Consider the following 27,061-nt stretch of genomic DNA (forward strand, 5'->3'; position numbering starts at 1 on the left):
TCTCTTCTACCCATCTTCTTGTTTTTTCATGATAGTATTCTTTTCTTTGCTCATCCATTCAACCGGAGTGTCGTGTTTTTCTTTCGGGCTCTCTCATCTTATCAAATTTTGCATCCCTTCTCAACCAGAGTGCTGTCCAAATTATATCAGTCTTATTCCTTCTCTATCTTGTCTTAACCGGAGTGTTTTTTTATATATATATCTTCCCTTCAACCTCAAGGTTTTCGCAATGCTCTTTGTCCCTCGTTTCTAATGGAGTGTTTTCGACCTAGTTCACCTTCGTTGTATTCTTTTCTCGAATTTGTTAAACCTTGCAAGGTTCTTGGTTTCACTCGTTTGTCAAAGAAGCAACTTAGTTTTATCTCTTCTCTTTCTCTTCCGTTGTCCCTCCGGTGCCATTCTAGATCTCGGGACGAGATCCTCTCGTAGTGGTGGAGTGTTGTAACGCCCCGAGACCGATGTGCCAGGTGTCCGCCAGTTATTCGTTGTTGTTGCCTTGTCATTCGCTTGCGTGTTGCATCTTGTCATGTCATCATATGCATTGCATCATCATGTTTTCAAAACTTGCATTCGTCCGGGTTCTCCGAGTTCTCTCTGTTGCCCGTTCTGAGCCCAACCACACTTGCACGCGCCCGCGACATGTCCGAAATAGTATTTTATACGTGGCCGGAAAATGTTCTCGGAATGGGATGAGATTTGACGTGTGGTCTTGTTATAGTGTAGACAGACCGCCTGTCAAGTTTCATCGCAATCGGAGTTCGTTTGACGCCCCAACGGATAAATATAGCGGCAATAGTAGCCGGTCAAAACGTCGGACGTTTTCGGTCTCCGGAAATAGTCGCCGGGCCTCCCTCTCTTCTCTTCTCTCAGCTCGAGACCGTCTACACAGCCCACTACTCACCGCCAGGCCCTACCTAACCTCTCTCGTCAGCCCGCGACCCTCCTCGCGCGCGCCCGAAAGTTGTCCCGGACCCAAACCGAGCTGTCGCCACCGTTGTATCCGGATCATCCCCAAACGTCTACAAAACGTCACCATTTTCTGATTTGGACTTCCTACCTATTTTATTCGCGATCGTCCGATTGCGATCGGAGGGTCCTAATAGCCCCTATCCAAAAATCCAGCGCTCTATATATAGAACAATCCCCTAGGCAGCAACCCTAAATTCTAGCCCTCTTGTCCCATCGCGCCGCCACCTACCTTTCTTCCTCGGGTTCTTCCCTGATCCAGATCCACCTCGTTTCCTGCAGACTCCTCCCTCCTCGGATCAGCCGCCGCCACCCATCACATCCGTGCATCCGCAGCGCCACCCACCTCCCTCGTTTTCTTCACTGGACCAATCCCGCAGCCTCCTCCCGATTCACCAGTCAGCCACCACCATAATCTCAAATCCATCGATCCACCCAACCACGCATCTTGCTCCTCCTGTGCACCCCGCCTTCGCCCGCCGTGCCTCGTCGGACCGTCCTTGCCGGAGACCAGCGCAGCTCACGCCTCCAGCCATCCCCGTCGAGCCGTCGGCGTCCTCCAGCAGAGCCGCGCCCTTCCTCTCCAACCTCCCCTCGTCCAGGAGCCGAGCGCCTCGATCCATCCTCACGCCCGAGGCCTCTCTGCCGACCTCGCCGACCCAGCAAGCCATGGGCGCCCGAAGCATGGACTCCCGCTGCCTCGGCCCGATCTAGACCGGATCCCCTCTCCTCCGCCGCCCTTGACCGCTCCTGCCGGATCCCGCCGGCTGAGCCCCGTCCCCGGCCACCGGTGCCCTCACCGGAGACCACCTGCATCGCCAGCCGCTGCCCCTGCTTCCTCTCGTTGGGGACAGACGAGCGCCACGACCGCTTCAGCCGCTGCTCTGCTTCCGTTGACCGCAGCCGCCCAAGGCCCAGCTCGCGCGCCTCCTCTCTACTGGGCGCCGTGCCAGATCCGGCCCAGCCCCGCAGCCCCAAGCCGGCCTCCTCCCCACCGAATCGGGCCAAGCCCATGGGTGAGCCACCCTCCAGCGCCCCCCTGTTTTTTTTCCTTCCCTGCTGATGGGCTTGCCCCAGATTCGGCCCGCATTGTTTTTTTTTCCTGCCAGGACGATTTTATCTAATTTCCAGGAGATTACAGTTTTGCAGAAACCCCCTAGACTACATGCATATAATAACTCACAATTGGTGCATCGGATTAAAATGAATTATATATGAAACTTGCTCAGAATTTTGTGTAGATTAATAATATCAAACTTTCATCCATGTTTAAAATATTTAAAATGTTGTTTGCATTAATTTGCTCCTATGCCATGCTAAAATGATTTAATTCATAACTAATTAACCGTAACTCCGATTTTAATAATCTTTATATGTAAATGGGGTAGAATTTTGCCTAGTTTAACATGGTGGCATCATCTTGCATGTTTAACAACTCTAAAATTGTGTTTAGGGCAGAACAGTACCAAATCTATAATATGCTCATGGGGACTTTCCGGAATTGTTGTTCGTTGCTTCCGGCCTCATTTAACCTTGACTAGATAGGTAGTTTTCATTTGCTTCACCATCTTGCCCTGTTTAATAACATTTAATATTGTTGGGTACATAAACAAGAGAGAACTAAATAATTGATGTGGTGATTTGTCAATATGCATCCCGATGCATATTGAGCTCCACTTAATTTGTAGGATTGCTTGTGCGCTTTGTCATGACATGTATCATTAAACCGGACATGCATCATACTTGTTTGTGCATCATGCCATGTCTATGTGGTGGTTGTTTACCATGATTGTTTGCTTCTTTCCGGTGTTGCTTCTTCGGATTGGTTCCGGTAACGTCGTGTTGTGAGGATCCGTTCGTCTACGTCCGTTTATCTTCTTCATGGACTCGTTCTTCTTCCTTGCGGGATTTCAGGCAAGATGATCATACCCTTGAAATCACTACTATCTTTGCTATGCTAGTGTGCTCGCTCTCGCTATGCCATTGCTTTGATGCCTACCAATTGCTTGTCAGCCTCCCAAGTTGCCATGTCAAACCTCTAACCCTCCATGTCCTAGCAAACCGTTGATTGGCTATGTTACCGCTTTGCTCAGCCCCTTTTATAGCGTTGCTAGTTGCAGGTGAAGATTGGAGGCCGTTCCTTATTGGAACATTTACTTACTTGTTGGGATATCACTATATATCTTATTTAATTAATGCATCTATATACTTGGTAAAGGGTGGAAGGCTCGGCCTTATGCCTAGTGTTTTGTTCCACTCTTGCCGCCCTAGTTTCCGTCATATCGGTGTTATGTTCCCGGATTTTGCGTCCCTTACGCGGTTGGGCTATAATGGGAACCCCTTGACAGTTCGCCTTAAGTAAAGCTTTGCCAGCAATGCCCAACCTTGGTTTTACCATTTGCCACCCAGCCTTTTTTTCCCTTGGGAGTCGCGCATCCCGAGGGTCATCTTATTTTAACTCCCCGGGCCAGTGCTTGTCTAAGTGTTGGTCCAAACTGTCAGCCGCCGGTGGCTACCAGGGGCAACTCTGGGCTGGCCTACCGGAAGTTTAGACAATCCGGTGTGCCCTGAGAACGAGATATGTGCAGCTCCCATCAGGATGTCGGCACATCGGGCGGTGTTGCTGGTTTAGTTTTACCCTGTCGAAATGTCTTGTTGTACCGGGATACCGAGTCTGACCGAAACGTCTCGGGTGGAGGTTTATTCCTTCGTTGACCGTGAGAGCTTGTCATGGGCTAAGTTGGGACACCCTGCAGGGATTTGATCTTTCGAAAGCCGTGCCCGCGGTTATGGGCAGATGGGAATTTGTTAACGTCCGGTTGTAGAAAACCTGAAGTTGACCTTAATTAAAATGAATCAACCGCGTGTGTAACCGTGATGGTCTCTTTCCGGCGGAGACCGGGAAGTGAACACGGTTGTTGGAGTTATGCTTGACGTAGGTAGTCCAGGATCACTTCTTGATCATACCTTTACCGACCGTGCTTTGCTTTCTCTTCTCGCTCTCATTTGCGTATGTTAGCCACCTTATATGCTAGTCGCTTGCTGCAGTTCCACCTCATACCTTTACCTTACCCATGAGCTTAAATAGTCTTGATCGCGAGGGTGCGAGATTGCTGAGTCCCCGTGGCTCACAGATACTTCCAAAACCAGCTTGCAGGTGCCGATGAGTCCGTGCAGATGATGCAACCAAGCTCAGGAGGAGCTCGATGAAGATCTTGTCCTTTGTGTTGTTTCGTTCTAGTTGATCAGTAGTGGAGCCCAGTTGGGTCGATCATGGACCTTTTGTCGCATTTGGGGTTCTTCTTTCATTTTGGCTCCGTAGTCGGGCCTTGATTGTATCTGATTGATGTAATGCTTTATTCATGTAATTGGGTGAAGTGGCGATTGTAAGCCAACTATGTATCTCTTTCCCTTATTATATTACATGGGTTGTGTGAATATTACCTCACTTGCGACATATGCCTTCAATGCGATTATGCCTCTAAGTCGTGCCTCGACACGTGGGAGATATAGTCGCATCGAGGGTGTTACAAGTTGGTATCAGAGCCTTCCCCGACCTTAGGAGCCCCCACTGATTGATCGTTATTAGCGGCCGAGTCGTGTCTAGAAAAATGTTTTGAGTCATTTAGGAATTATATATCGGAGAGTTTAGGAATTCTTTTTACTTCCCAGTCTCTTCATCGCTCTGGTAAGGCATTCTGACGTAGAGTTTTGTCCCTTCTCTTCTCAAATTTCAGTAGAAATTTTTTAGGATCACGCGGGTATCTTGGAATCGTTCCGATGGTTTTATGATGAGAACATTGTCTTGGTGCCTCCTGTCAGGGGTTTTGTGGAAGTGTCCCGGGGAGTTGAGCTCTGAGGTGTTGTCGTCATAATTTTATCGTTGCAATTCTGGAATACCTGAGTTTAGTACGCCGACATCGAAAATCTCTTTTATGCAGTTCGTTGGTGAGATAACCTCGACGCCACCCAGTACTGGGGCGGGAGTTCGGGAGTATCGCCATAACTTGTATAACGGATGCTTTTCGAAGGTTGAGGTAGATGATTTCCGAAGGTTTCTTGGTTATGTATTGAAGGATGGATACAGCTGGATGTAGGATTGGCTAGATTTGGGTGAGATATTATGCTTCCCCTGTATCCCCAACACCTGATTGCATAACCGGAAAGGTTTGGGAGTTTCATAGGTGGGAATTCAAGTAGCTCTTAGGATTTCTTTCCGACAGATGTATGATATGAAATTGGGGTTCGACGTCTAGTGGTCCGCCTATTCACGGTCGGTTTTACAGTGGTCTCGTTGTGTCTTAAAGAGTCCTTGGCTATGCCGACTCGGGGACGCTTCGTATGTCATGTGCACTGCCTTGTACATGATGGTGCTGTGCGATCGAGCCCGTGTAGGCCCCACCACGAAAACTTCGGGCGAAATCTCTATCATATGTGTTCTGGCTTATTCCGCAAGCCAACCCTTTGTTTTTGTTTTGAGTTGTGGTATTCGAGTTGCTTCAATGTCAAGTGTTGATTCATACCTTTCCGAAATGGTGTTCTCATACTCCGATGTGAATACCAATCCCCTTGATAATCGAGACTGTCATGTCAATCCTTTTTAACCGGTGTGCTTCTCTTCAAGTGGATCCGATCATTTCAACATCCGCAAGATCAATTATCTCTTCTTCTCAACGGTGTTATTTCTTCCGTCTCCAAGTTGCCTTTGTTTTTCCCACCCTCCCTCCCTTTGTTTTTCTCCAAGGATTCAGATCTCTTAATCGAGTATCCTTCTTATTGATGTGAGGTCTCTCCATTCTTTTCTATCAATATTCTTATCTGGTGATTCTCATGAAGATCGTAACGGAGCTTCAAGTTATCATTCTTTGTCTCTTCTCTTCTCCGGTGGTTTCAAGTCAAGCTTTGTTGATCATATCCTTTCCTCGTTTCAATACTTTCTCATGCCGGTGCACATCACATGTAGTCATTTCTTGCTATTCTTTTGTTCCGGAGTGCTCAAGATATCTCAAAGATTCGTGTTTCCACTCTGTTTTCGTTCAAACTCTTTTGAGGATGTGATCTCATTCTAGCCATTTAATTCAACCGGTGCAATCTCTCTCTTTAAATCATTTCAACGGTGCTTCTTTTGAGTGGGCCTTAACCCACAGGTTTTTTCCCAGGATCTTACCTGACTCTTCTTATTTTCCCGGAGTTATTCTCAAATTCTTTTCAAAAGTTTTGACGTAAGAATGAATTGCCATCAGTCAAATGTCCTCCTCTAAAACCTTTCAAATTCTTTTCATCGTGGGCTCAACCTCTTCATTTTGATTCTTCTGGAGTGCCTAAATAAGTCATGATGGTATTTCTCGTCGTCATTCTCAGATTTTGAAGACCGAAGAAGGTTTGTTCCTCCATATATTGCTCCATTCTCTTCAAGATTCGTGATTCCACCTTGTTGCCATCCTCTCATAATTATATTCGATTGTGAGAATTCTTTTCACCCATCCGGAGCATTTCAAGGGTATTTTCAGTTTGATTATCCGGAGTCCATCATTTCAGAAGACTTGTTCATTCTCAGCTTTCAGCTCTCGTTCTCCAATTTTACCGGTGCTTTGTTCAAGTGATCTTTAATCAGCTCGTGATCTCTTCGTTCTCATGGATCGAAATTCTCTCAAGCATCTTCGTTTATTTTCTAATTCTTCCCGATATTTCTTTATCTTTACTTTGTTTATTTAAATTCTTACGGTGGTTCATTCAAGAACTCTCGTCATTCGTTATCATATCAATGCATTCTTTTGTTCTTTCAAATCCTACCGGTGGTCCATTGAGTTTATGCTATATCTATCTTAATCCTTTTCAAAGAGTATAAGTAATATGTGGAAGCCGTTGTTTGTCATCAATTTAATTGGTGAAGGATACGCATAATGTAATTCTTATTCTTGTTTCATCTTAATGATTAATTCCTTATTCCGGAGGTTCATCAAAATTCTTGGTTTCAATTGTTTCATCTTTTCTTTTCCGGAGTTCCAAGCGCTCTCAATTTATTTCATCACGAAGATCCATCTAAATCATTGCAAGGATTCACCTTGTATTTTCAACTTCTCTTTCTTTTCGTTTGATCATCCTTTTGTTACCGGAGTTCTTCATGGAGGCTCTACATGATGGTGCATCAAGGATATAACTCCTTCTCCAACTTTGTTCATCGAGATTCTTTTCTAAGAAGCTCAAGCTTTCTTCATATTGTAATCCGGAGTGCAATTCTTTCTTCCGTATCATTGGAGATGGTATTATGTCATTCTTGATAATTTGAGTTCATGTTTCATGATTCACACGTTGTTAAGAATGAGGTATTTTAAATTCATCAATCTTGCCATTGGAGTTATCTTGGGTTATACTTCACCTAAAGCCTTCCCTATGGCTTGTTGCTATCTATGTTGTTTATAAAGGACCCAAGTTCTTCTTTATCCTCTCGGTGAGATAGTTTCTCGTCTTCTTGTTCTTGTCAATCCAATCTTGTTTGGCAGGTTGTCACCTCATAAGTTGAGATGCATTTCACAAGACCATATCAAGCTTATTCTTTTCGTTGTGGGTTTTCACAACAATTCCGTTCGACCCTTCTCCTAAGGATGCCTTCTCAAGCTCTTTTATGGCAAAAGTTGGCATTTTCTTCTCCATTCCCCTGTCTCAACTGTCTATCTTCTATTCGTTTGTTCCGGAGGCATTGTGATGTTGCTCTCTTCTACCCATCTTCTTGTTTTTTCATGATAGTATTCTTTTCTTTGCTCATCCATTCAACCGGAGTGTCGTGTTTTTCTTTCGGGCTCTCTCATCTTATCAAATTTTGCATCCCTTCTCAACCAGAGTGCTGTCCAAATTATATCAGTCTTATTCCTTCTCTATCTTGTCTTAACCGGAGTGTTTTTTTATATATATATCTTCCCTTCAACCTCAAGGTTTTCGCAATGCTCTTTGTCCCTCGTTTCTAATGGAGTGTTTTCGACCTAGTTCACCTTCGTTGTATTCTTTTCTCGAATTTGTTAAACCTTGCAAGGTTCTTGGTTTCACTCGTTTGTCAAAGAAGCAACTTAGTTTTATCTCTTCTCTTTCTCTTCCGTTGTCCCTCCGGTGCCATTCTAGATCTCGGGACGAGATCCTCTCGTAGTGGTGGAGTGTTGTAACGCCCCGAGACCGATGTGCCAGGTGTCCGCCAGTTATTCGTTGTTGTTGCCTTGTCATTCGCTTGCGTGTTGCATCTTGTCATGTCATCATATGCATTGCATCATCATGTTTTCAAAACTTGCATTCGTCCGGGTTCTCCGAGTTCTCTCTGTTGCCCGTTCTGAGCCCAACCACACTTGCACGCGCCCGCGACATGTCCGAAATAGTATTTTATACGTGGCCGGAAAATGTTCTCGGAATGGGATGAGATTTGACGTGTGGTCTTGTTATAGTGTAGACAGACCGCCTGTCAAGTTTCATCGCAATCGGAGTTCGTTTGACGCCCCAACGGATAAATATAGCGGCAATAGTAGCCGGTCAAAACGTCGGACGTTTTCGGTCTCCGGAAATAGTCGCCGGGCCTCCCACTCTTCTCTTCTCTCAGCTCGAGACCGTCTACACAGCCCACTACTCACCGCCAGGCCCTACCTAACCTCTCTCGTCAGCCCGCGACCCTCCTCGCGCGCGCCCGAAAGTTGTCCCGGACCCAAACCGAGCTGTCGCCACCGTTGTATCCGGATCATCCCCAAACGTCTACAAAACGTCACCATTTTCTGATTTGGACTTCCTACCTATTTTATTCGCGATCGTCCGATTGCGATCGGAGGGTCCTAATAGCCCCTATCCAAAAATCCAGCGCTCTATATATAGAACAATCCCCTAGGCAGCAACCCTAAATTCTAGCCCTCTTGTCCCATCGCGCCGCCACCTACCTTTCTTCCTCGGGTTCTTCCCTGATCCAGATCCACCTCGTTTCCTGCAGACTCCTCCCTCCTCGGATCAGCCGCCGCCACCCATCACATCCGTGCATCCGCAGCGCCACCCACCTCCCTCGTTTTCTTCACTGGACCAATCCCGCAGCCTCCTCCCGATTCACCAGTCAGCCACCACCATAATCTCAAATCCATCGATCCACCCAACCACGCATCTTGCTCCTCCTGTGCACCCCGCCTTCGCCCGCCGTGCCTCGTCGGACCGTCCTTGCCGGAGACCAGCGCAGCTCACGCCTCCAGCCATCCCCGTCGAGCCGTCGGCGTCCTCCAGCAGAGCCGCGCCCTTCCTCTCCAACCTCCCCTCGTCCAGGAGCCGAGCGCCTCGATCCATCCTCACGCCCGAGGCCTCTCTGCCGACCTCGCCGACCCAGCAAGCCATGGGCGCCCGAAGCATGGACTCCCGCTGCCTCGGCCCGATCTAGACCGGATCCCCTCTCCTCCGCCGCCCTTGACCGCTCCTGCCGGATCCCGCCGGCTGAGCCCCGTCCCCGGCCACCGGTGCCCTCACCGGAGACCACCTGCATCGCCAGCCGCTGCCCCTGCTTCCTCTCGTTGGGGACAGACGAGCGCCACGACCGCTTCAGCCGCTGCTCTGCTTCCGTTGACCGCAGCCGCCCAAGGCCCAGCTCGCGCGCCTCCTCTCTACTGGGCCGCCGTGCCAGATCCGGCCCAGCCCCGCAGCCCCAAGCCGGCCTCCTCCCCACCGAATCGGGCCAAGCCCATGGGTGAGCCACCCCCCAGCGCCCCCCTGTTTTTTTTTCCTTCCCTGCTGATGGGCTTGCCCCAGATTCGGCCCGCATTGTTTTTTTTTCCTGCCAGGACGATTTTATCTAATTTCCAGGAGATTACAGTTTTGCAGAAACCCCCTAGACTACATGCATATAATAACTCACAATTGGTGCATCGGATTAAAATGAATTATATATGAAACTTGCTCAGAATTTTGTGTAGATTAATAATATCAAACTTTCATCCATGTTTAAAATATTTAAAATGTTGTTTGCATTAATTTGCTCCTATGCCATGCTAAAATGATTTAATTCATAACTAATTAACCGTAACTCCGATTTTAATAATCTTTATATGTAAATGGGGTAGAATTTTGCCTAGTTTAACATGGTGGCATCATCTTGCATGTTTAACAACTCTAAAATTGTGTTTAGGGCAGAACAGTACCAAATCTATAATATGCTCATGGGGACTTTCCGGAATTGTTGTTCGTTGCTTCCGGCCTCATTTAACCTTGACTAGATAGGTAGTTTTCATTTGCTTCACCATCTTGCCCTGTTTAATAACATTTAATATTGTTGGGTACATAAACAAGAGAGAACTAAATAATTGATGTGGTGATTTGTCAATATGCATCCCGATGCATATTGAGCTCCACTTAATTTGTAGGATTGCTTGTGCGCTTTGTCATGACATGTATCATTAAACCGGACATGCATCATACTTGTTTGTGCATCATGCCATGTCTATGTGGTGGTTGTTTACCATGATTGTTTGCTTCTTTCCGGTGTTGCTTCTTCGGATTGGTTCCGGTAACGTCGTGTTGTGAGGATCCGTTCGTCTACGTCCGTTTATCTTCTTCATGGACTCGTTCTTCTTCCTTGCGGGATTTCAGGCAAGATGATCATACCCTTGAAATCACTACTATCTTTGCTATGCTAGTGTGCTCGCTCTCGCTATGCCATTGCTTCGATGCCTACCAATTGCTTGTCAGCCTCCCAAGTTGCCATGTCAAACCTCTAACCCTCCATGTCCTAGCAAACCGTTGATTGGCTATGTTACCGCTTTGCTCAGCCCCTTTTATAGCGTTGCTAGTTGCAGGTGAAGATTGGAGGCCGTTCCTTATTGGAACATTTACTTACTTGTTGGGATATCACTATATATCTTATTTAATTAATGCATCTATATACTTGGTAAAGGGTGGAAGGCTCGGCCTTATGCCTAGTGTTTTGTTCCACTCTTGCCGCCCTAGTTTCCGTCATATCGGTGTTATGTTCCCGGATTTTGCGTCCCTTACGCGGTTGGGCTATAATGGGAACCCCTTGACAGTTCGCCTTAAGTAAAGCTTTGCCAGCAATGCCCAACCTTGGTTTTACCATTTGCCACCCAGCCTTTTTTTCCCTTGGGAGTCGCGCATCCCGAGGGTCATCTTATTTTAACTCCCCGGGCCAGTGCTTGTCTAAGTGTTGGTCCAAACTGTCAGCCGCCGGTGGCTACCAGGGGCAACTCTGGGCTGGCCTACCGGAAGTTTAGACAATCCGGTGTGCCCTGAGAACGAGATATGTGCAGCTCCCATCAGGATGTCGGCACATCGGGCGGTGTTGCTGGTTTAGTTTTACCCTGTCGAAATGTCTTGTTGTACCGGGATACCGAGTCTGACCGAAACGTCTCGGGTGGAGGTTTATTCCTTCGTTGACCGTGAGAGCTTGTCATGGGCTAAGTTGGGACACCCTGCAGGGATTTGATCTTTCGAAAGCCGTGCCCGCGGTTATGGGCAGATGGGAATTTGTTAACGTCCGGTTGTAGAAAACCTGAAGTTGACCTTAATTAAAATGAATCAACCGCGTGTGTAACCGTGATGGTCTCTTTCCGGCGGAGACCGGGAAGTGAACACGGTTGTTGGAGTTATGCTTGACGTAGGTAGTCCAGGATCACTTCTTGATCATACCTTTACCGACCGTGCTTTGCTTTCTCTTCTCGCTCTCATTTGCGTATGTTAGCCACCTTATATGCTAGTCGCTTGCTGCAGTTCCACCTCATACCTTTACCTTACCCATGAGCTTAAATAGTCTTGATCGCGAGGGTGCGAGATTGCTGAGTCCCCGTGGCTCACAGATACTTCCAAAACCAGCTTGCAGGTGCCGATGAGTCCGTGCAGATGATGCAACCAAGCTCAGGAGGAGCTCGATGAAGATCTTGTCCTTTGTGTTGTTTCGTTCTAGTTGATCAGTAGTGGAGCCCAGTTGGGTCGATCATGGACCTTTTGTCGCATTTGGGGTTCTTCTTTCATTTTGGCTCCGTAGTCGGGCCTTGATTGTATCTGATTGATGTAATGCTTTATTCATGTAATTGGGTGAAGTGGCGATTGTAAGCCAACTATGTATCTCTTTCCCTTATTATATTACATGGGTTGTGTGAAGATTACCTCACTTGCGACATATGCCTTCAATGCGATTATGCCTCTAAGTCGTGCCTCGACACGTGGGAGATATAGTCGCATCGAGGGTGTTACAAGTTGGTATCAGAGCCTTCCCCGACCTTAGGAGCCCCCACTGATTGATCGTTATTAGCGGCCGAGTCGTGTCTAGAAAAATGTTTTGAGTCATTTAGGAATTATATATCGGAGAGTTTAGGAATTCTTTTTACTTCCCAGTCTCTTCATCGCTCTGGTAAGGCATTCTGACGTAGAGTTTTGTCCCTTCTCTTCTCAAATTTCAGTAGAAATTTTTTAGGATCACGCGGGTATCTTGGAATCGTTCCGATGGTTTTATGATGAGAACATTGTCTTGGTGCCTCCTGTCAGGGGTTTTGTGGAAGTGTCCCGGGGAGTTGAGCTCTGAGGTGTTGTCGTCATAATTTTATCGTTGCAATTCTGGAATACCTGAGTTTAGTACGCCGACATCGAAAATCTCTTTTATGCAGTTCGTTGGTGAGATAACCTCGACGCCACCCAGTACTGGGGCGGGAGTTCGGGAGTATCGCCATAACTTGTATAACGGATGCTTTTCGAAGGTTGAGGTAGATGATTTCCGAAGGTTTCTTGGTTATGTATTGAAGGATGGATACAGCTGGATGTAGGATTGGCTAGATTTGGGTGAGATATTATGCTTCCCCTGTATCCCCAACACCTGATTGCATAACCGGAAAGGTTTGGGAGTTTCATAGGTGGGAATTCAAGTAGCTCTTAGGATTTCTTTCCGACAGATGTATGATATGAAATTGGGGTTCGACGTCTAGTGGTCCGCCTATTCACGGTCGGTTTTACAGTGGTCTCGTTGTGTCTTAAAGAGTCCTTGGCTATGCCGACTCGGGGACGCTTCGTATGTCATGTGCACTGCCTTGTACATGATGGTGCTGTGCGATCGAGCCCGTGTAGGCCCCACCACGAAAACTTCGGGCGAAATCTCTATCATATGTGTTCTGGCTTATTCCGCAAGCCAACCCTTTGTTTTTGTTTTGAGTTGTGGTATTCGAGTTGCTTCAATGTCAAGTGTTGATTCATACCTTTCCGAAATGGTGTTCTCATACTCCGATGTGAATACCAATCCCCTTGATAATCGAGACTGTCATGTCAATCCTTTTTAACCGGTGTGCTTCTCTTCAAGTGGATCCGATCATTTCAACATCCGCAAGATCAATTATCTCTTCTTCTCAACGGTGTTATTTCTTCCGTCTCCAAGTTGCCTTTGTTTTTCCCACCCTCCCTCCCTTTGTTTTTCTCCAAGGATTCAGATCTCTTAATCGAGTATCCTTCTTATTGATGTGAGGTCTCTCCATTCTTTTCTATCAATATTCTTATCTGGTGATTCTCATGAAGATCGTAACGGAGCTTCAAGTTATCATTCTTTGTCTCTTCTCTTCTCCGGTGGTTTCAAGTCAAGCTTTGTTGATCATATCCTTTCCTCGTTTCAATACTTTCTCATGCCGGTGCACATCACATGTAGTCATTTCTTGCTATTCTTTTGTTCCGGAGTGCTCAAGATATCTCAAAGATTCGTGTTTCCACTCTGTTTTCGTTCAAACTCTTTTGAGGATGTGATCTCATTCTAGCCATTTAATTCAACCGGTGCAATCTCTCTCTTTAAATCATTTCAACGGTGCTTCTTTTGAGTGGGCCTTAACCCACAGGTTTTTTCCCAGGATCTTACCTGACTCTTCTTATTTTCCCGGAGTTATTCTCAAATTCTTTTCAAAAGTTTTGACGTAAGAATGAATTGCCATCAGTCAAATGTCCTCCTCTAAAACCTTTCAAATTCTTTTCATCGTGGGCTCAACCTCTTCATTTTGATTCTTCTGGAGTGCCTAAATAAGTCATGATGGTATTTCTCGTCGTCATTCTCAGATTTTGAAGACCGAAGAAGGTTTGTTCCTCCATATATTGCTCCATTCTCTTCAAGATTCGTGATTCCACCTTGTTGCCATCCTCTCATAATTATATTCGATTGTGAGAATTCTTTTCACCCATCCGGAGCATTTCAAGGGTATTTTCAGTTTGATTATCCGGAGTCCATCATTTCAGAAGACTTGTTCATTCTCAGCTTTCAGCTCTCGTTCTCCAATTTTACCGGTGCTTTGTTCAAGTGATCTTTAATCAGCTCGTGATCTCTTCGTTCTCATGGATCGAAATTCTCTCAAGCATCTTCGTTTATTTTCTAATTCTTCCCGATATTTCTTTATCTTTACTTTGTTTATTTAAATTCTTACGGTGGTTCATTCAAGAACTCTCGTCATTCGTTATCATATCAATGCATTCTTTTGTTCTTTCAAATCCTACCGGTGGTCCATTGAGTTTATGCTATATCTATCTTAATCCTTTTCAAAGAGTATAAGTAATATGTGGAAGCCGTTGTTTGTCATCAATTTAATTGGTGAAGGATACGCATAATGTAATTCTTATTCTTGTTTCATCTTAATGATTAATTCCTTATTCCGGAGGTTCATCAAAATTCTTGGTTTCAATTGTTTCATCTTTTCTTTTCCGGAGTTCCAAGCGCTCTCAATTTATTTCATCACGAAGATCCATCTAAATCATTGCAAGGATTCACCTTGTATTTTCAACTTCTCTTTCTTTTCGTTTGATCATCCTTTTGTTACCGGAGTTCTTCATGGAGGCTCTACATGATGGTGCATCAAGGATATAACTCCTTCTCCAACTTTGTTCATCGAGATTCTTTTCTAAGAAGCTCAAGCTTTCTTCATATTGTAATCCGGAGTGCAATTCTTTCTTCCGTATCATTGGAGATGGTATTATGTCATTCTTGATAATTTGAGTTCATGTTTCATGATTCACACGTTGTTAAGAATGAGGTATTTTAAATTCATCAATCTTGCCATTGGAGTTATCTTGGGTTATACTTCACCTAAAGCCTTCCCTATGGCTTGTTGCTATCTATGTTGTTTATAAAGGACCCAAGTTCTTCTTTATCCTCTCGGTGAGATAGTTTCTCGTCTTCTTGTTCTTGTCAATCCAATCTTGTTTGGCAGGTTGTCACCTCATAAGTTGAGATGCATTTCACAAGACCATATCAAGCTTATTCTTTTCGTTGTGGGTTTTCACAACAATTCCGTTCGACCCTTCTCCTAAGGATGCCTTCTCAAGCTCTTTTATGGCAAAAGTTGGCATTTTCTTCTCCATTCCCCTGTCTCAACTGTCTATCTTCTATTCGTTTGTTCCGGAGGCATTGTGATGTTGCTCTCTTCTACCCATCTTCTTGTTTTTTCATGATAGTATTCTTTTCTTTGCTCATCCATTCAACCGGAGTGTCGTGTTTTTCTTTCGGGCTCTCTCATCTTATCAAATTTTGCATCCCTTCTCAACCAGAGTGCTGTCCAAATTATATCAGTCTTATTCCTTCTCTATCTTGTCTTAACCGGAGTGTTTTTTTATATATATATCTTCCCTTCAACCTCAAGGTTTTCGCAATGCTCTTTGTCCCTCGTTTCTAATGGAGTGTTTTCGACCTAGTTCACCTTCGTTGTATTCTTTTCTCGAATTTGTTAAACCTTGCAAGGTTCTTGGTTTCACTCGTTTGTCAAAGAAGCAACTTAGTTTTATCTCTTCTCTTTCTCTTCCGTTGTCCCTCCGGTGCCATTCTAGATCTCGGGACGAGATCCTCTCGTAGTGGTGGAGTGTTGTAACGCCCCGAGACCGATGTGCCAGGTGTCCGCCAGTTATTCGTTGTTGTTGCCTTGTCATTCGCTTGCGTGTTGCATCTTGTCATGTCATCATATGCATTGCATCATCATGTTTTCAAAACTTGCATTCGTCCGGGTTCTCCGAGTTCTCTCTGTTGCCCGTTCTGAGCCAAACCACACTTGCACGCGCCCGTGACATGTCCGAAATAGTATTTTATACGTGGCCGGAAAATGTTCTCGGAATGGGATGAGATTTGACGTGTGGTCTTGTTATAGTGTAGACAGACCGCCTGTCAAGTTTCATCGCAATCGGAGTTCGTTTGACGCCCCAACGGATAAATATAGCGGCAATAGTAGCCGGTCAAAACGTCGGACGTTTTCGGTCTCCGGAAATAGTCGCCGGGCCTCCCTCTCTTCTCTTCTCTCAGCTCGAGACCGTCTACACAGCCCACTACTCACCGCCAGGCCCTACCTAACCTCTCTCGTCAGCCCGCGACCCTCCTCGCGCGCGCCCGAAAGTTGTCCCGGACCCAAACCGAGCTGTCGCCACCGTTGTATCCGGATCATCCCCAAACGTCTACAAAACGTCACCATTTTCTGATTTGGACTTCCTACCTATTTTATTCGCGATCGTCCGATTGCGATCGGAGGGTCCTAATAGCCCCTATCCAAAAATCCAGCGCTCTATATATAGAACAATCCCCTAGGCAGCAACCCTAAATTCTAGCCCTCTTGTCCCATCGCGCCGCCACCTACCTTTCTTCCTCGGGTTCTTCCCTGATCCAGATCCACCTCGTTTCCTGCAGACTCCTCCCTCCTCGGATCAGCCGCCGCCACCCATCAAATCCGTGCATCCGCAGCGCCACCCACCTCCCTCGTTTTCTTCACTGGACCAATCCCGCAGCCTCCTCCCGATTCACCAGTCAGCCACCACCATAATCTCAAATCCATCGATCCACCCAACCACGCATCTTGCTCCTCCTGTGCACCCCGCCTTCGCCCGCCGTGCCTCGTCGGACCGTCCTTGCCGGAGACCAGCGCAGCTCACGCCTCCAGCCATCCCCGTCGAGCCGTCGGCGTCCTCCAGCAGAGCCGCGCCCTTCCTCTCCATCCTCCCCTCATCCAGGAGCCGAGCGCCTCGATCCATCCTCACGCCCGAGGCCTCTCTGCCGACCTCGCCGACCCAGCAAGCCATGGACGCCCGAAGCATGGACTCCCGCTGCCTCGGCCCGATCTAGACCGGATCCCCTCTCCTCCGCCGCCCTTGACCGCTCCTGCCGGATCCCGCCGGCTGAGCCCCGTCCCCGGCCACCGGTGCCCTCGCCGGAGACCACCTGCATCGCCAGCCGCTGCCCCTGCTTCCTCTCGTTGGGGACAGACGAGCGCCACGACCGCTTCAGCCGCTGCTCTGCTTCCGTTGACCGCAGCCGCCCAAGGCCCAGCTCGCGCGCCTCCTCTCTACTGGGCCGCCGTGCCAGATCCGGCCCAGCCCCGCAGCCCCAAGCCGGCCTCCTCCCCACCGAATCGGGCCAAGCCCATGGGTGAGCCACCCCCCAGCGCCCCCCTGTTTTTTTTCCTTCCCTGCTGATGGGCTTGCCCCAGATTCGGCCCGCATTGTTTTTTTTTCCTGCCAGGACGATTTTATCTAATTTCCAGGAGATTACAGTTTTGCAGAAACCCCCTAGACTACATGCATATAATAACTCACAATTGGTGCATCGGATTAAAATGAATTATATATGAAACTTGCTCAGAATTTTGTGTAGATTAATAATATCAAACTTTCATCCATGTTTAAAATATTTAAAATGTTGTTTGCATTAATTTGCTCCTATGCCATGCTAAAATGATTTAATTCATAACTAATTAACCGTAACTCCGATTTTAATAATCTTTATATGTAAATGGGGTAGAATTTTGCCTAGTTTAACATGGTGGCATCATCTTGCATGTTTAACAACTCTAAAATTGTGTTTAGGGCAGAACAGTACCAAATCTATAATATGCTCATGGGGACTTTCCGGAATTGTTGTTCGTTGCTTCCGGCCTCATTTAACCTTGACTAGATAGGTAGTTTTCATTTGCTTCACCATCTTGCCCTGTTTAATAACATTTAATATTGTTGGGTACATAAACAAGAGAGAACTAAATAATTGATGTGGTGATTTGTCAATATGCATCCCGATGCATATTGAGCTCCACTTAATTTGTAGGATTGCTTGTGCGCTTTGTCATGACATGTATCATTAAACCGGACATGCATCATACTTGTTTGTGCATCATGCCATGTCTATGTGGTGGTTGTTTACCATGATTGTTTGCTTCTTTCCGGTGTTGCTTCTTCGGATTGGTTCCGGTAACGTCGTGTTGTGAGGATCCGTTCGTCTACGTCCGTTTATCTTCTTCATGGACTCGTTCTTCTTCCTTGCGGGATTTCAGGCAAGATGATCATACCCTTGAAATCACTACTATCTTTGCTATGCTAGTGTGCTCGCTCTCGCTATGCCATTGCTTCGATGCCTACCAATTGCTTGTCAGCCTCCCAAGTTGCCATGTCAAACCTCTAACCCTCCATGTCCTAGCAAACCGTTGATTGGCTATGTTACCGCTTTGCTCAGCCCCTTTTATAGCGTTGCTAGTTGCAGGTGAAGATTGGAGGCCGTTCCTTATTGGAACATTTACTTACTTGTTGGGATATCACTATATATCTTATTTAATTAATGCATCTATATACTTGGTAAAGGGTGGAAGGCTCGGCCTTATGCCTAGTGTTTTGTTCCACTCTTGCCGCCCTAGTTTCCGTCATATCGGTGTTATGTTCCCGGATTTTGCGTCCCTTACGCGGTTGGGCTATAATGGGAACCCCTTGACAGTTCGCCTTAAGTAAAGCTTTGCCAGCAATGCCCAACCTTGGTTTTACCATTTGCCACCCAGCCTTTTTTTCCCTTGGGAGTCGCGCATCCCGAGGGTCATCTTATTTTAACTCCCCGGGCCAGTGCTTGTCTAAGTGTTGGTCCAAACTGTCAGCCGCCGGTGGCTACCAGGGGCAACTCTGGGCTGGCCTACCGGAAGTTTAGACAATCCGGTGTGCCCTGAGAACGAGATATGTGCAGCTCCCATCAGGATGTCGGCACATCGGGCGGTGTTGCTGGTTTAGTTTTACCCTGTCGAAATGTCTTGTTGTACCGGGATACCGAGTCTGACCGAAACGTCTCGGGTGGAGGTTTATTCCTTCGTTGACCGTGAGAGCTTGTCATGGGCTAAGTTGGGACACCCTGCAGGGATTTGATCTTTCGAAAGCCGTGCCCGCGGTTATGGGCAGATGGGAATTTGTTAACGTCCGGTTGTAGAAAACCTGAAGTTGACCTTAATTAAAATGAATCAACCGCGTGTGTAACCGTGATGGTCTCTTTCCGGCGGAGACCGGGAAGTGAACACGGTTGTTGGAGTTATGCTTGACGTAGGTAGTCCAGGATCACTTCTTGATCATACCTTTACCGACCGTGCTTTGCTTTCTCTTCTCGCTCTCATTTGCGTATGTTAGCCACCTTATATGCTAGTCGCTTGCTGCAGTTCCACCTCATACCTTTACCTTACCCATGAGCTTAAATAGTCTTGATCGCGAGGGTGCGAGATTGCTGAGTCCCCGTGGCTCACAGATACTTCCAAAACCAGCTTGCAGGTGCCGATGAGTCCGTGCAGATGATGCAACCAAGCTCAGGAGGAGCTCGATGAAGATCTTGTCCTTTGTGTTGTTTCGTTCTAGTTGATCAGTAGTGGAGCCCAGTTGGGTCGATCATGGACCTTTTGTCGCATTTGGGGTTCTTCTTTCATTTTGGCTCCGTAGTCGGGCCTTGATTGTATCTGATTGATGTAATGCTTTATTCATGTAATTGGGTGAAGTGGCGATTGTAAGCCAACTATGTATCTCTTTCCCTTATTATATTACATGGGTTGTGTGAAGATTACCTCACTTGCGACATATGCCTTCAATGCGATTATGCCTCTAAGTCGTGCCTCGACACGTGGGAGATATAGTCGCATCGAGGGTGTTACAAGTTGGTATCAGAGCCTTCCCCGACCTTAGGAGCCCCCACTGATTGATCGTTATTAGCGGCCGAGTCGTGTCTAGAAAAATGTTTTGAGTCATTTAGGAATTATATATCGGAGAGTTTAGGAATTCTTTTTACTTCCCAGTCTCTTCATCGCTCTGGTAAGGCATTCTGACGTAGAGTTTTATCCCTTCTCTTCTCAAATTTCAGTAGAAATTTTTTAGGATCACGCGGGTATCTTGGAATCGTTCCGATGGTTTTATGATGAGAACATTGTCTTGGTGCCTCCTGTCAGGGGTTTTGTGGAAGTGTCCCGGGGAGTTGAGCTCTGAGGTGTTGTCGTCATAATTTTATCGTTGCAATTCTGGAATACCTGAGTTTAGTACGCCGACATTGAAAATCTCTTTTATGCAGTTCGTTGGTGAGATAACCTCGACGCCACCCAGTACTGGGGCGGGAGTTCGGGAGTATCGCCATAACTTGTATAACGGATGCTTTTCGAAGGTTGAGGTAGATGATTTCCGAAGGTTTCTTGGTTATGTGTTGAAGGATGGATACAGCTGGATGTAGGATTGGCTAGATTTGGGTGAGACATTATGCTTCCCTTGTATCCCCAACACCTGATTGCATAACCGGAAAGGTTTGGGAGTTTCATAGGTGGGAATTCAAGTAGCTCTTAGGATTTCTTTCCGACAGATGTATGATATGAAATTGGGGTTCGACGTCTAGTGGTCCGCCTATTCACGGTCGGTTTTACAGTGGTCTCGTTGTGTCTTAAAGAGTCCTTGGCTATGCCGACTCGGGGACGCTTCGTATGTCATGTGCACTGCCTTGTACATGATGGTGCTGTACGATCGAGCCCGTGTAGGCCCCACCACGAAAACTTCGGGCGAAATCTCTATCATATGTGTTCTGGCTTATTCCGCAAGCCAACCCTTTGTTTTTGTTTTGAGTTGTGGTATTCGAGTTGCTTCAATGTCAAGTGTTGATTCATACCTTTCCGAAATGGTGTTCTCATACTCCGATGTGAATACCAATCCCCTTGATAATCGAGACTGTCATGTCAATCCTTTTTAACCGGTGTGCTTCTCTTCAAGTGGATCCGATCATTTCAACATCCGCAAGATCAATTATCTCTTCTTCTCAACGGTGTTATTTCTTCCGTCTCCAAGTTGCCTTTATTTTTCCCACCCTCCCTCCCTTTGTTTTTCTCCAAGGATTCAGATCTCTTAATCGAGTATCCTTCTTATTGATGTGAGGTCTCTCCATTCTTTTCTATCAATATTCTTATCTGGTGATTCTCATGAAGATCGTAACGGAGCTTCAAGTTATCATTCTTTGTCTCTTCTCTTCTCCGGTGGTTTCAAGTCAAGCTTTGTTGATCATATCCTTTCCTCGTTTCAATACTTTCTCATGCCGGTGCACATCACATGTAGTCATTTCTTGCTATTCTTTTGTTCCGGAGTGCTCAAGATATCTCAAAGATTCGTGTTTACATTCTAAATTGCCTCGACACGTGGGAGATATAGTCGCATCGAGGGTGTTACATGTGTTTACAGGCCCAGCTAAGCAAACACGTTTTACAGGAATCAGTTAACACGGTATAATCGGATAACGGTTTAAAAGAGTCGAACCAAACACCTCCTATGGAATTAGTTTTACAAACTGTCGTGCCAATTTTTGGCTCAAAATAGGGGGAAGGGGTCAAGGGGCACGGTAAATTCAGGGCAGGGCGAGGTTAAGTGCGGCAGGTAGAAGTTCCTAGATTTTATCTGTAGGATTTATTTGTGACTTTAGTATTTTTGTCCTCGCATACGAGCCAAACTTGTTTTGCTAACATAGCCAATATAAATGTGAACCGTCATGTGGTTGGATGGTTAGGAGAACAGTTTATCCCCAGCACACCAGGATTTAAATTCTGATGCTCGTATTTATCTTGGGTTTATTTCAGGATTTTCTTTGATGTGCATTCAGTGGGACACTACTAGGGAAAAGCTTATAGACAGACGCTTACTAGTAGCGCGCTATTTTGCCCCGCGCTACTGCTACTTACTAGTAGCGCCTGGTAAAAAAAACACGCTACTGGTAAATATCTCTAACCATGCCCTGCGAATAGACCATAGTAGTAGCGCGGGTTCTAAACCTGCGCTACTACTATGTGGGTAGCTGTAGCTCAGGTGAGGCGACCACGTTACTAGTATACTCCTACCCACTCCCTCGTCCACCCGCCCCCATTTATCAAAAAAAAAACAATTCATCCAACCCCAATCCAGATCCCCTCCACCGCCGGCCTCCTTCCATCTCCTCCCCCAATCCACGAGCGTGTGCGCCCTCCCTCCGACCGCTGCAGCCGGCCGGCCACAGATCCCTCTCGCCCCTCCGGCCGGATCGGCGAAACCCCCTCCCCCGCCTCCCGCCACCCGCTCCGACCTCGCCATCACCGAGCAACAGCAGCAGCGCTCCGCGTCGGCGCGCCTGGCTAGCCCCAGCCTAGGGCTCCCGCTCTGGTATCGCCCCCTACGACCTTCGCTACTTCGTTGCCTCTGGTAGAGCAGAGATTCTACTGCTTGTCCTGTGTTTTTCCTGGGTTTCCGTGCGCGCATGGGAGAGCAGGGTCGGCGAGTGGATGAAATCTGAGAGAACATAGATTAGTTCTTCAGATGTAGTGTAGAATTGACTTCGTTCCCCTATTGTTGTTGGTGGTAGATTGTGGTAGCATATAGTTTCCGGTTTGTACCGTATCACCATTCTGCGGGATTGCCTGTCTTAGCAATTCCGGGGCTGCTTCTAGCACAGGGAGCTCGAAATTGTTGGTGCTGACACTCTAATCTGTACCGTATCACCAGTCCCACCATGTTCTATGTACGGGAATTTTCTAAGGTGGATGCTTTTGTTCATCATCATAGTATAAAAGGTGTAGGTCATAGAGCAGCTCCAGGCTGCTCGAGGAAGTGAAAAAAAGGGAACGCTCCATGGTGTAGATGCGTCAGCCTTGGTGCGGCTCTGTTTCCACCCCCGACCACATAAACTTAACACATACGCACTTGGCTGGAGCTTGCAAGCCAACGCGCCAGAAATTGTTCCATTTTATTTGTTGCAGATAACGTATTGTAAACAATTTTGAGTTGCCCACAAGAGAAAAGAGGTCTGGAGTGACAATTGAAGCCTGCACAAACTGAAACTACCACAGGTTGCATGTGAAAATCAACCTTATGTATATATTCACTTATTTTTTTTAACTTACTATTAAGAAAAACTCGAATATGAAAAATCCACCATCATGTTAATATTCTGCACAATATTGGATCATAGTTCACTCGTCATTTTATAGTTGTTTGCTTCGTGCTATTTAAATTACATATTGTAGTAAACTGAAAGATGCTCTTGTCTGGTCCTTGAATAAAATTCCACTAGGCCTATGCGCCGTTGGACGGGGGTCATCCTCCTTTTCTAAAAAAATGCATAGTTGGACTAGGTTTCTTTTTGTTCAGTTAGAATCTTGATGTTTTGTTTCCCCTATAAGTTAGCTAACTTCCGTTTTCTTGATGAAATTGTCAGGAGTGATGCTTTCTTCATATGTAATTCTATCATAGATATGTTGGATGTTCATGCAGAGCCATGGAACATTCTATTTTTATATAGCCAATGAATTTATAGCAATGTTCTGGCTACCCTGACTTAGAACTTAGAAGTATTCATTTCTTGAAATAGATTGATCTCACCAATCTCGTGTTTAGTTTGTTATATATGAACCGGGGACAACTTGCAAGTAGAAACAACTTTCTGAATTCTTGTAGTTGTTTCATTATTATGCAGGGCATGTTGGTCTGCGGGCAGCTGGTATGGAACTGGAACATGGGGAAAAAGTGAGGGCCATTCATGAATACTACATCTAATTTTTATTTTTTTTATTTCTAAATTGTTAGTAGTAGCATGGGGAAAAAGTGAGGGCTGCTGGTAGTTAGGTTAGTAGTAGCGTGGGTTTTAGGTTAGTAATAGCGTGGGTGACACCGCGCTACTACTAACTTTTTTAGCTGTAGCGCGGGGTAAAAAACGCGCTACTGCTAAAAGTTAGATGTAGCATTGTAGTAGTAGCGCGGGAACCCACGCTACTGGTATGCAAAAAACCTACGCTACTGGTAGTGTTTTTCCTAGTAGTGGGAGAAGACTTTTCCGTAAAGTCTCAAGATGATATACTAACTCGGTCTCTCGGAGGTGCTCATAAGGGTAGGGTGTGTGTGCGCGCGTTCAAAGGGGTGAATATATACGTGTATATATGAGTGCTTGCGTCTGCGTCTGTATTATGTTAAAAAAAACATAGCCTACACACCTCTTTTAACTGCATAAACACTAACATTGCATAACTCAATATAGATTGAGCTGCAACTTTGAGCGGTATCTATCTATTTTCCTCCGACAAACAATCCTTAAAGCAGTCACTTTCATCGCCATCTACCGTTCTGTTGGGGAACGTTGCAGAAAACAAAAAAATTTCCTACGTTTCACCAAGATCAATCTATGGAGTCAACTAGCAACGAGAGGAGAGTGCATCTACATACCCTTGTAGATCGCGAGCGGAAGCGTTCAAGAGAACGGGGATGATGGAGTCGTACTCGCCGTGATCCAAATCACCGATGACCAAGTGCCGAACGGACGGCACCTCCGCGTTTCAACACACGTACGGAGCGGATGACGTCTCCTCCTTCTTGATCCAGTAAGGGGGAAGGAGAGGTTGATGAAGATCCAGCAGCACGACGGCGTGGTGGTGGATGCAGCAATGATCGCAGCAGGGCTTCGCCGAGCTTCTGCGAGAGGGAGAGGTGTAGCAGGGGAGAGGGAGGCGCCAAGGCTTCAGGTGCGGCTGCCCTCCCTCCCCCCCTTTATATAGGCCCCCTAGGGGGGGCGCCGGCCCTGTAGATGGGATCTCCCAAGGGGGGGCGGCGGCCAAGGGGGTGGAGTGCCCCCCAAGGCAAGTGGAGGCGCCCCCCACCCTAGGGTTTCCAACCCTAGGCGCAGGGGGGGCCCAAGGAGGGGGCGCACCAGCCCACTATGGGCTGGTTCCCCTCCCCACTTCAGCCCATGGGGCCCTCCGGGATGGGTGGCCCCACCCGGTGGACCCCCGGGACCCATCCGGTGACCCCGAATCTTTCCCGATGGCCAAAAATACACTTCCTATATATAATTCTTCACCTCCGGACCATTCCGGAACTCCTCGTGACGTCCAGGATCTCATCCGGGACTCCGAACAACTTTCGGATTACTGCATACTCATATCTCTACAACCCTAGCGTCACCGAACCTTAAGTGTGTAGACCCTACGGGTTCGGGAGACACGTAGACATGACCGAGACGGCTCTCCGGCCAATAACCAACAGCGGGATCTGGATACCCATGTTGGCTCCCACATGCTCCTCGATGATCTCATCGGATGAACCACGATGTCAAGGATTCAAGCAACCCCGTATACAATTCCCTTTGTCAATCGGTACGTTACTTGCCCGAGACTCGATCGTCGGTATCCCAATACCTTGTTCAGTCTCGTTACCAGCAAGTCACTTTACTCGTACCGTAATGCATGATCTCGTGATCAATCACTTGATCACATTGAGCTCATTGTGATGATGCATTACCGAGTGGGCCCAGAGATACCTCTCCGTCATACGGAGTGACAAATCCTAGTCTCGATTCGTGCCAACCCAACAGACACTTTCGGAGACACCTGTAATGTACCTTTATAGTCACCCAGTTATGTTGTGACGTTTGGTACACCCAAAGCACTCCTACAGTATCCGGGAGTTGCACAATCTCATGGTCTAAGGAAATGATACTTGACATTCAGAAAAGCTACAGCAAATGAACTACACGATCTTTGAGCTAAGTTTAAGATTGGGTCTTGTCCATCACATCATTCTCCTAATGATGTGATCCCGTTATCAATGACATCCCCATGTCCATAGCCAGGAAACCTTGACTATCTGTTGATCAACGAGCTAGTCAACTAGAGGCTCACTAGGGACACATTGTGGTCTATGTATTCACACATGTATTACGATTTCCGGATAATACAATTATAGCATGAATAATAGAAAATTATCATGAACAAGGAAATATAATAATCATTTTATTATTTCCTCTAGGGCATATTTCCAACACGTTCTGTATATGAAGCTCTCTGTAGATGTCAGCTCTTGTATCAACATTGGCATTATTGGGGTTGAGTAAAATAAGGGATTTAGCAACATCACCATTTAACCCAAGTTAATATACTGGGCATCAAGAACATGTTGTAATGACGCGACATTAATCATATCCAACTTCATGAGAATTAGAGAACCATGGGCAAAAGAGTTGTGCAACCGATGGTGCATACCTGCGCACTCTAATCACATCCATCCCAATAGCCTCTTCATGAAGCGACCGTTGGACTAACACACGGCATAGACGAAGGGGTGGCATATGGCATCAATGCCAGTACACACACGCTGTGTGTTGTGGTCTTCAGGTATCATCGAGTTTTCATGTTTGCCAAGAGTCCTCAAGTCATCGCGCCACCGAACCTACATGACACAGGCCGCACACGTTTCGATCTTGATTTTGATTGAACGGCTATCAATATGGACCAAGCTATAACTACTATTTCTTACATGCAACAATGGCTACTGATATATCGCATGGTTGACATGACAGACATATAGACACACACAGATAGCATCAGTCGATCAGCGGCAATGCTGCTCCCGTTCACAAGGCTATGGGGCCCCACACTAAGCGGAATGCACCCCATCTTCTTCATCACCGAGTGGACATTTAGGGGGCTTAGCCGGTGATGCTTACAATTCAAATGAACCTAACCTATTCAAAGAGAACATGATAAGTGATGAATACGGGAGAGTAATGAATTTGTCGGCGGGCGTTGTTTGGCGTTTATGTCTTGAGTTGAGCGCACCCGTATCTTATTTATCATTGAGTGATGGTTTAGGGGCCTTAGATGGTGATGTTTACAGTTCAAATGATCCTATCTTATTCAAGAAGAACATGATAAGTGATGAGCGCAGGAGAGTAATGAATCTGACCGACGTTGTTTGGCGTTTATATCTTTAGTTGAACCAAATAGCGGTTCGAAAGACGACGAATCACATGACATAAACGAGGGTGTGACATATGGCATCAATGCCGTGACAAAGGCAACGTGTTGCGATCCTCAAGTAA

Source organism: Triticum urartu, chromosome 6A, assembly GCF_056163025.1.
Source record: "Triticum urartu cultivar PI428250 chromosome 6A, HENAU_Tu73, whole genome shotgun sequence".
Taxonomy (NCBI): Eukaryota; Viridiplantae; Streptophyta; class Magnoliopsida; order Poales; family Poaceae; genus Triticum; species Triticum urartu.